At 35.0% G+C, this 7,228-nt stretch overlaps 1 long non-coding RNA gene across 1 annotated transcript; it reads right to left on the reverse strand.

The window, feature by feature from the left end:
* Positions 1 to 2,330: 2,330 nt before the first annotated feature.
* Positions 2,331 to 5,519, reverse strand: LOC136837111 (uncharacterized). The gene is made up of 3 exons (XR_010852588.1): positions 5,132 to 5,519; positions 4,300 to 4,440; positions 2,331 to 2,625 (listed from the first exon to the last, which is right to left on the reverse strand). It is a non-coding gene; the product is annotated as an uncharacterized lncRNA (long non-coding RNA).
* Between the last annotated feature and the right edge of the window lie 1,709 nt (positions 5,520 to 7,228).

Consider the following 7,228-nt stretch of genomic DNA (forward strand, 5'->3'; position numbering starts at 1 on the left):
TATGTCCAGAGGTGATTTATATAAAAGTTTCTCCGATTTGTTAATTACATAGTTATGTACAATGAAAGTGTCTTTATTCAACTATTTCATTTCTGGAGGCTACACTTCTTAGGTGCCAATGTCCTGTTTTCTGTCATATTTAGATGAGCATCGATTAGTAATCGTACCTTCCTCGGCCTTTATGTGCACTTTAATGTTAATTCTTTGTATTGTTTTATCGACTTTTTAAGATTAATTTTAACTATTATCAATTGTATTTTTTTCTTTTCTTACTTTAGGCCCCATATTTTCCTACTCATACCCTCTTTATAAAATCAAGCATCTCCCATTTTGATTTTAATATTTTACTGTTACCGATAACCAGGCAACATTGTGCATCATCATCACGATAATTCCGTAGTGTTACTCCCCTTAGCAAAGTTTGAAGGCTTATTTGCAGGCTATTCTTCATATTTCAGAATTTATACGAGTGAAATAGCTCTATTTTAGTGTATTGTACTAATGACGTCTTTACCGCAATCTCATGTACTACTGCATCAAATACTGTCTAGAATATGGGTGTCAGTTAATCATTAAGGCTTATATGACAAATAGCCAAGAATGTAAAAAAAAAAAAATAAAATAGTTTCCGTGAGTTATACCCCTCTGGGACAGCTTAGCCGGGGAGTAAAGGACAGATGAAGCTCTCCAGCTATATACTTCAGGGTGGTTAGGTTGGTGACGATTAGTTCAACCCCTGCTTTTATCTCGTTGTCTATTTTTCCTAAAATACGAAGGAGTCTCTCTTCTATGACCTTTATACACCCTAAGCTTTGGCGGGATATCGAAGCTGCTTATAGTAAGACTAGGACAACCAACGGAGTACCTGGTCAAGATTAAAAAACCTCGCAAGAATGTTATATGGGTAAATCATCAATAGCTCTGATAACCATCTTTAGAAGAGTCTTGCGTGTAGAAAGCATTTCAATAGTAATGATATTCAAAATCTGTATTAAGTCCTTAGACATAAGCTAGGTTAGTTCAAGTTATTGATGCGAAGTTTTCATACGTGCCCAGTAAACATTCCTCAGTTCTGTCTAAAATTCCTTTTTGCTGACGATATTTTGTTATTCGTGGGATTTCTAAGTCTTTCACCATTTTTTCTTGATAAATCTAATATTTGGTGAATTCTCCCAAGATTCTAAACACCATATTCTTACGTTGCTGACTCCAAGGTAAGTAAGATTGGCTAAGATTCTTTCGATAATTGATGTTGCAATTTAATTTCCAGAGAAACAGCCGATGACCAAGGGAGTAAAACTAATTGAGATTTAAAATTTTCACATCAGAACGCCTATCCTCATTGGCTCCCAAAATTACATCCCCAACAAAACCGTTTCAGCATGCGTAGAGAATACACACACACACAGAGAGAGAGAGAGAGAGAGAGAGAGAGAGAGAGAGAGAGAGAGAGAGACGTATGTAATTCAATATGAAAGCAACCTTTGATTGGAGTTGCATCTGACGTTAAGTCCTCAAGTACCAAATGGTTGTTCCCATTTTATTAAAATTAAATACTAATCTTACAATTTGAATGTGATAATTCGTAAAGAGTAGTTTTCAACTTACACCTTGTGTGAGTAGCCATTTGTTAATATAGTGACAGCTTTTCAAAGGCAGTTATTTTTTTGTAGCGTTAATTTTAAATAAACATCCACTTGCTCTAAACTATTACCTCAAACATCTTTCCATCAAACAATAGTGAACTTTCAAGAACTTTTTTTATAGCAAGTTTCTCATCGTTTCATTTTCATTATATTGAATATATTTGAAGTTACAACGAAGTTTATCTGCTGCATTACCATATCAAGCAGTGAAACTTAAGTATTGTTTTTAGCATTCGAGAACTATCAATAGCAATGCTTGTTACTTTTAGATTGTTTTCTGTTATATGTTATGTATAATTATTTGCTCTTTCTGGTGACGCGTTTTTTTTTTCCATGCAAATAGTAGTCTACAAACGGCAGATATTTCTTCTGTTATAAATACAACTCTGTTATAGTTTCTTTACACCTGTATTCCATTGGCAAATTTTAAATATCCAATCCTGACCACAAACCTGACTAAACATCCATAAAACTGAAGTTTAATTGGTTTTTCTCAGGTTCTTAAGTAAATTATAAGTCAGGTATTAAAAGAATACATACCATAATTTTCTTAAAACTACCAAGTGAAGCTACATATGGTTTGACTGATGATTATCAATATAAATTAAAGTCATTTCAAAGCCTCAGTATTGTTCAACCTAGGGATTTTAAAATTTATTCCATTAAGTCAAGGTAAACAGCATGAGTACTCCAGGTATTTTATTCATTATTCAGAATTATGTTTAACTTACCAGATTTGCAACGTCATTACTGGTTGAGGTTAGAATATTCATATTAACATATGCATTTAATTTAGCGTCGAATAACTCCATATACTATTGAACCATCAATGCAGGTCAATCTATGACATTGTTGTATGTCAGCACCGTCAGGCACCATTCTCATCTCATTCAAAAACTGTGGAGTGAAAGCAACCAACATTTCTTCGATAACAGAAGTATTGTTTGCAATGTCTTAAACGATTGTTCCAGTAAACATCCTGTAAAGCAGAAAAGCTGAGGCAGAATTTTGAAATGATACAAAATGCTTACATCTAAGATTAATACAAAAAAACTTAAATCAAAGATTCTTATAATGTCCGTTAAAATAAGTAATATTCTCCAATACAAACCAAATTCAAATAAATCCTCTAAGGTAAAAAAAAAAATCAAAATCAAAGGTTTCAGCAAACCAAGTGCCAACAAGTGAAGTAACTGTAGGCAAGACCGTGTAAAATGTGAAAACGTCAGTTCTGTAGAGCAAATTTACAAAAGCAAAAATGCCAGGGGTGTTAAGTAAAAGCTTAAGATAATCTGGTAACAGTTCCTTGGACAGTGATTTGTTAACTAATGCTATTGGAATAGCATAGCTAAGCATAGGATTGTCTATGTATTAAAAATTAAAACAGGCCTGATCATTGTATTTATGTGGTAACAACAGAAGAGATTTTACTTATGGTTAACAAAAACAAAAACTACCACTAACGAAACAAAATCACTACCAGACATTTAAAATTCATCTTCCTTTTGAGTGGTACACGTTAAAATGCAAAAAACTCTGGCAGAAATATTTGCAATTATAAAAATAAATTTTTTTATTAGATCAGTTAAATTAATATGCATGAACTAAAGCTTACATTGTAAATTAGTTTTCTCCTGTACAGACCAGCCACTTTAGCAGTAAAAATTCGTGTAAGCAAACCAAGATGCTAGAAGTAAACAAAAATGAAGTGATCAAAGGAACGGCCGTAAAACAGGTCAAAAAATCACAAAACGTCAATTTGTCAGCGATGTTAATTAAAACAAATCTGGCATCAGTTTCCATGACTGATTCGTTCAACTTAAACTTTACTGGAATAAAGCCTGGACTTACATCATTTGATTCCACAGAAGCCGTTGTTAAGTATAGGTCTGTCTATTATATTAAAGGTGAAAAGACAGGTCTGCTCATTGTATAATTGGCACGAACCACTAAATATTAGTTAAATTGACATCAAAGCTATGTTAATTTGACTATGGACAAACAGAAGTTAGTTTACACTAAATGAATAAATTAAAGCTAATTTATATTAAAGTTTAAAAATATCACCAGAATTTCTAACAACTTTTTCAAATCCTCATGGTTAACCCACGCATTATAAAGTAGGTATAATTTTTCAAATGAAAAGTTTAAAAATATAAAGTCCTTGTAAAGTGAGGTACAGATCCAGAAATCAAACTAAATTACTGCTGACCTTTGGATACTAATATCTTTAAGTGTAACAACAGTAATAACAATAGTAATAAAATATTAACTAACCTTATGAAAAACTGAGCTGCCTAAGTTAAATTCTGCTACCTCATTACCAAAGTTTATGTAAAATTAATAAATTTCTTGGCTAAAAAGCTGCAAAATTATAGCATGAAATTTCTTTAACTCTTGACAACTAACTTTAAATTTACTAAGGACAGGAATCGTAATCAGGGTTCCTTAACTCATAGAAAAACTGATGCACTTAACACCTGAAAAGAAAAATGATTAGTTAACCTCCCATGCACCTATGGGAGCCCATAGGTCATAAGACCTATGGCACAGGGCATGGGAGGGGCCTCCACCCCTACAGGGGCACCCCTGTAGGGGTGGAGGTAAAAACGAAAAGTTGGCTTGGTTACCAATACACCATACTATACCTCACCTGGTTTTCATTGGGCGAAATCTGGGAAGGGAAGGATTCCATTTGTTTAGCTTGAGACATTATCACGGCTTGAGATCTTTGGCTTCAGTCATTTCTCATAACCGAAGTTTGTTTCTTAGGTAGTTTAGATTTCACGAAAACCTGCAAGTAGTTAAATGTTATTACAACCATATATTTACTTCCATTAATAAATGTTAAATTCATACCAGACATCTTGAAAATATTTAAGGTATAGGTAAAGCTACGAAAAAAGGAAGGCTTCGTACGAAAGTCCGATTTTACCAAGCACATTCTGATTTCAAAGTACATGACAGTTTGACTAACCTTACAATTTGAATACTAACCTTAAGTGGACCATTAGAGATCTCATGAACCCGAAAAATATTAAAACTGTTATAACCCATGGGCTAGTAGTTTTATATGCTAATTATTAGAAAAAGAACGAACAAGGAATAATGCTACATTATAGCTTGAGCTTCACGGAATATAGAGTATGAGCAAAATAAACTCGAGTATGCATTAGTGTCCACAAATAGCATTGTTAATATTTACATTACAACAAATTTGCAGCAAACTGTCAAAGCAAAATTTTTTTTAAATAACGAAATCTAATTAAGCTGGAACTCTGAACAATTGAAAAACCGTACTTAACAGAAAAAGTGCACTACAGTAAAACATGATTTTCAACAGGCCCGCTAATTATTATAATGGGATATAAACTAATAACCGAAGCCATAGAATTTAACCTGACCCGCAAATTACTATAATGGTGTATAAACTAATAACCGAAGCCACAGATATCTAAAAGTTTAAAAGAATACTCAAACTTTACCGTAACGAAAAATAGCTTTTGAAAAGCCCTTGGCGAATCGCCACTTCTCGTAGACCATCTTCGAACCTTCAAACTCCAATCGTAGGAACACCAGTATATTATTGTCCTGAAAAGCTGGGGATACAGATGAGCCATCAACGAACGTACAAACGAAATGACACTCCTTCACTTCGTTGTTCCCGAAGCGCAAACTGAGTGGCTGCTGGATCTGCCTGCCGAAAAACCCTTCGCTGTTGACACCACCATGGACCATGGGGGTCACCGTCACTGGAAACTGAGTGGCTGCTGGATCTGCCTGCCGGAAAACCAGTTCTTGTTGACGTCACCACCTTGGGCAGGGACCATGGGGTCACCTGGAAACTGAGTGGCTGCTGGATCTGCCTGCCGAAAAACCCGTTGGTGTCGACGTCACCACCAAGGACCATGGAGTCACCTTTCTTTAAACTTGGACGAACTACGCGAAAGAAAACGGCATCCTCATTTTTTTTTTTCAGGGGAAAACTTTAAAGATCTGTTCATGCTTTAACGCTAATTATTTGATGCTGCGTTGTATTATGTCTCGGTTCTTTGATAAAATCCTATTAATTATTTTATTTGTAGTAGTTTCACTTATGAATTAAAAGTCTCGTGTTAGTCAACGTTCGAGGTTGCAGCTTCAGTTTTCATAATTTTTATTCATAATTCGATTTGCAAAAGATAAGATTATTCTCAAAATATTACTTCAACTTTGATTAAAATTTCTGATATTTCAAGTTTTTCATTGATTCTCATTAATTTTCTCTGCCTATTCTTTTAATTAAGCTAGCCAAACCTAACCACCTCCTTGCATTCTTCAATTGGGACAACCTTGGCATTCGTGGAATACAGTGAATACTTGTCTTTGGAATTTTTTGTTGCGTTATTGAATACCCATCTAGAAAGCTTTCGTTACTATGTAACTGTGATCATTAAAGATTTGCACAAGTAAATTATCTTTTACGGGCCATGGTCGTGCATTTCTGTATTAAATATGTAATCCCTTTCAGTGTCGGGTCAAGTCCCCAGAGAATCTTCCATTAGTACAATATTGTGGATTTTACTCCAGCTTACAACTGGCTGCCTCTAACATTCCAAAGAAGCTAGTGTTTCATTCTTTGTAGATCACACTTTTCAAGTTACTTTTGTGCAGAAGCGTTGCTTATTAAGCTTCATATTAAATTCTGTAATAATGTAACTTATGCTTGGTCATAATGCCGTTTTAATGCTTTGTTAATCATTTGAACTAATTCCAGGTGAAAATGAAAACAAGCATCATGAAGTCAGGTTAACTGTTAAAACTTAGGTGAGGTGTACTAAACTTAGTATGATCTTTTTCTAACTCCTCAGCCCCTGCAGGGGCGGTGCCCCTGTAAAGGGGGGACCCCATTTCTGTGCCCTCGGCCAAAGGTCATATGGCCTTACGGGCAGGTTTATGGGAAGCTTAAACAAGCAACCAATTAATTAACTTTTCCCTTCAGATGGTAAATGCATTAGTGAAGTTAATTCAAATCCTTCATTTTCCTTATCGAGTGTTTAATTTCAACCGAACATTTGAACCCGGAATAGGGGTAGCGTTTTATTCCGTGGAGAGAGAGAGAGAGAGAGAGAAAGAGAGAGAATCTTTCCTAGATAGTGACGTCCAAACAAGTTGAATTTAGTGCACCGCGTCCCAGTCACACGCCCTGTTGCAGAAGAGCGTCACCGTAAGGTGTTCTTAAATCCTTCTGGAATGCGGCTGCAGCACCGGAGAGGTTTTTCGTCGTACAGGATATTAGTAATGACAACAAACAAATAATAATAAAAAGTTGCCAAAATAGAACCGTTCTCTTACAGCCAATAATATAATTTTAACAGTTTTAACTAAAGCAGACAGGACCCTTGAACAACGATGCTGTACCTCAAAACGTTCTTTGTCCCATTATTTTTCGTGGGATGTTTGACAAGTTGGACGATTGATTTATCGCATCTTTTTGTTCCGTGACTTAAAGTTGATCGTCCACTGACTTTTCGTGGAATTTCGACCAGTAGTCCAATTTCATGCTTGATAAAATAGTACTATCTGCTCCCCGATTGATAAAG

The sequence above is a fragment of the Macrobrachium rosenbergii genome, chromosome 57 (genome assembly GCF_040412425.1).
Source record: "Macrobrachium rosenbergii isolate ZJJX-2024 chromosome 57, ASM4041242v1, whole genome shotgun sequence".
Classification (NCBI taxonomy): Eukaryota; Metazoa; Arthropoda; class Malacostraca; order Decapoda; family Palaemonidae; genus Macrobrachium; species Macrobrachium rosenbergii.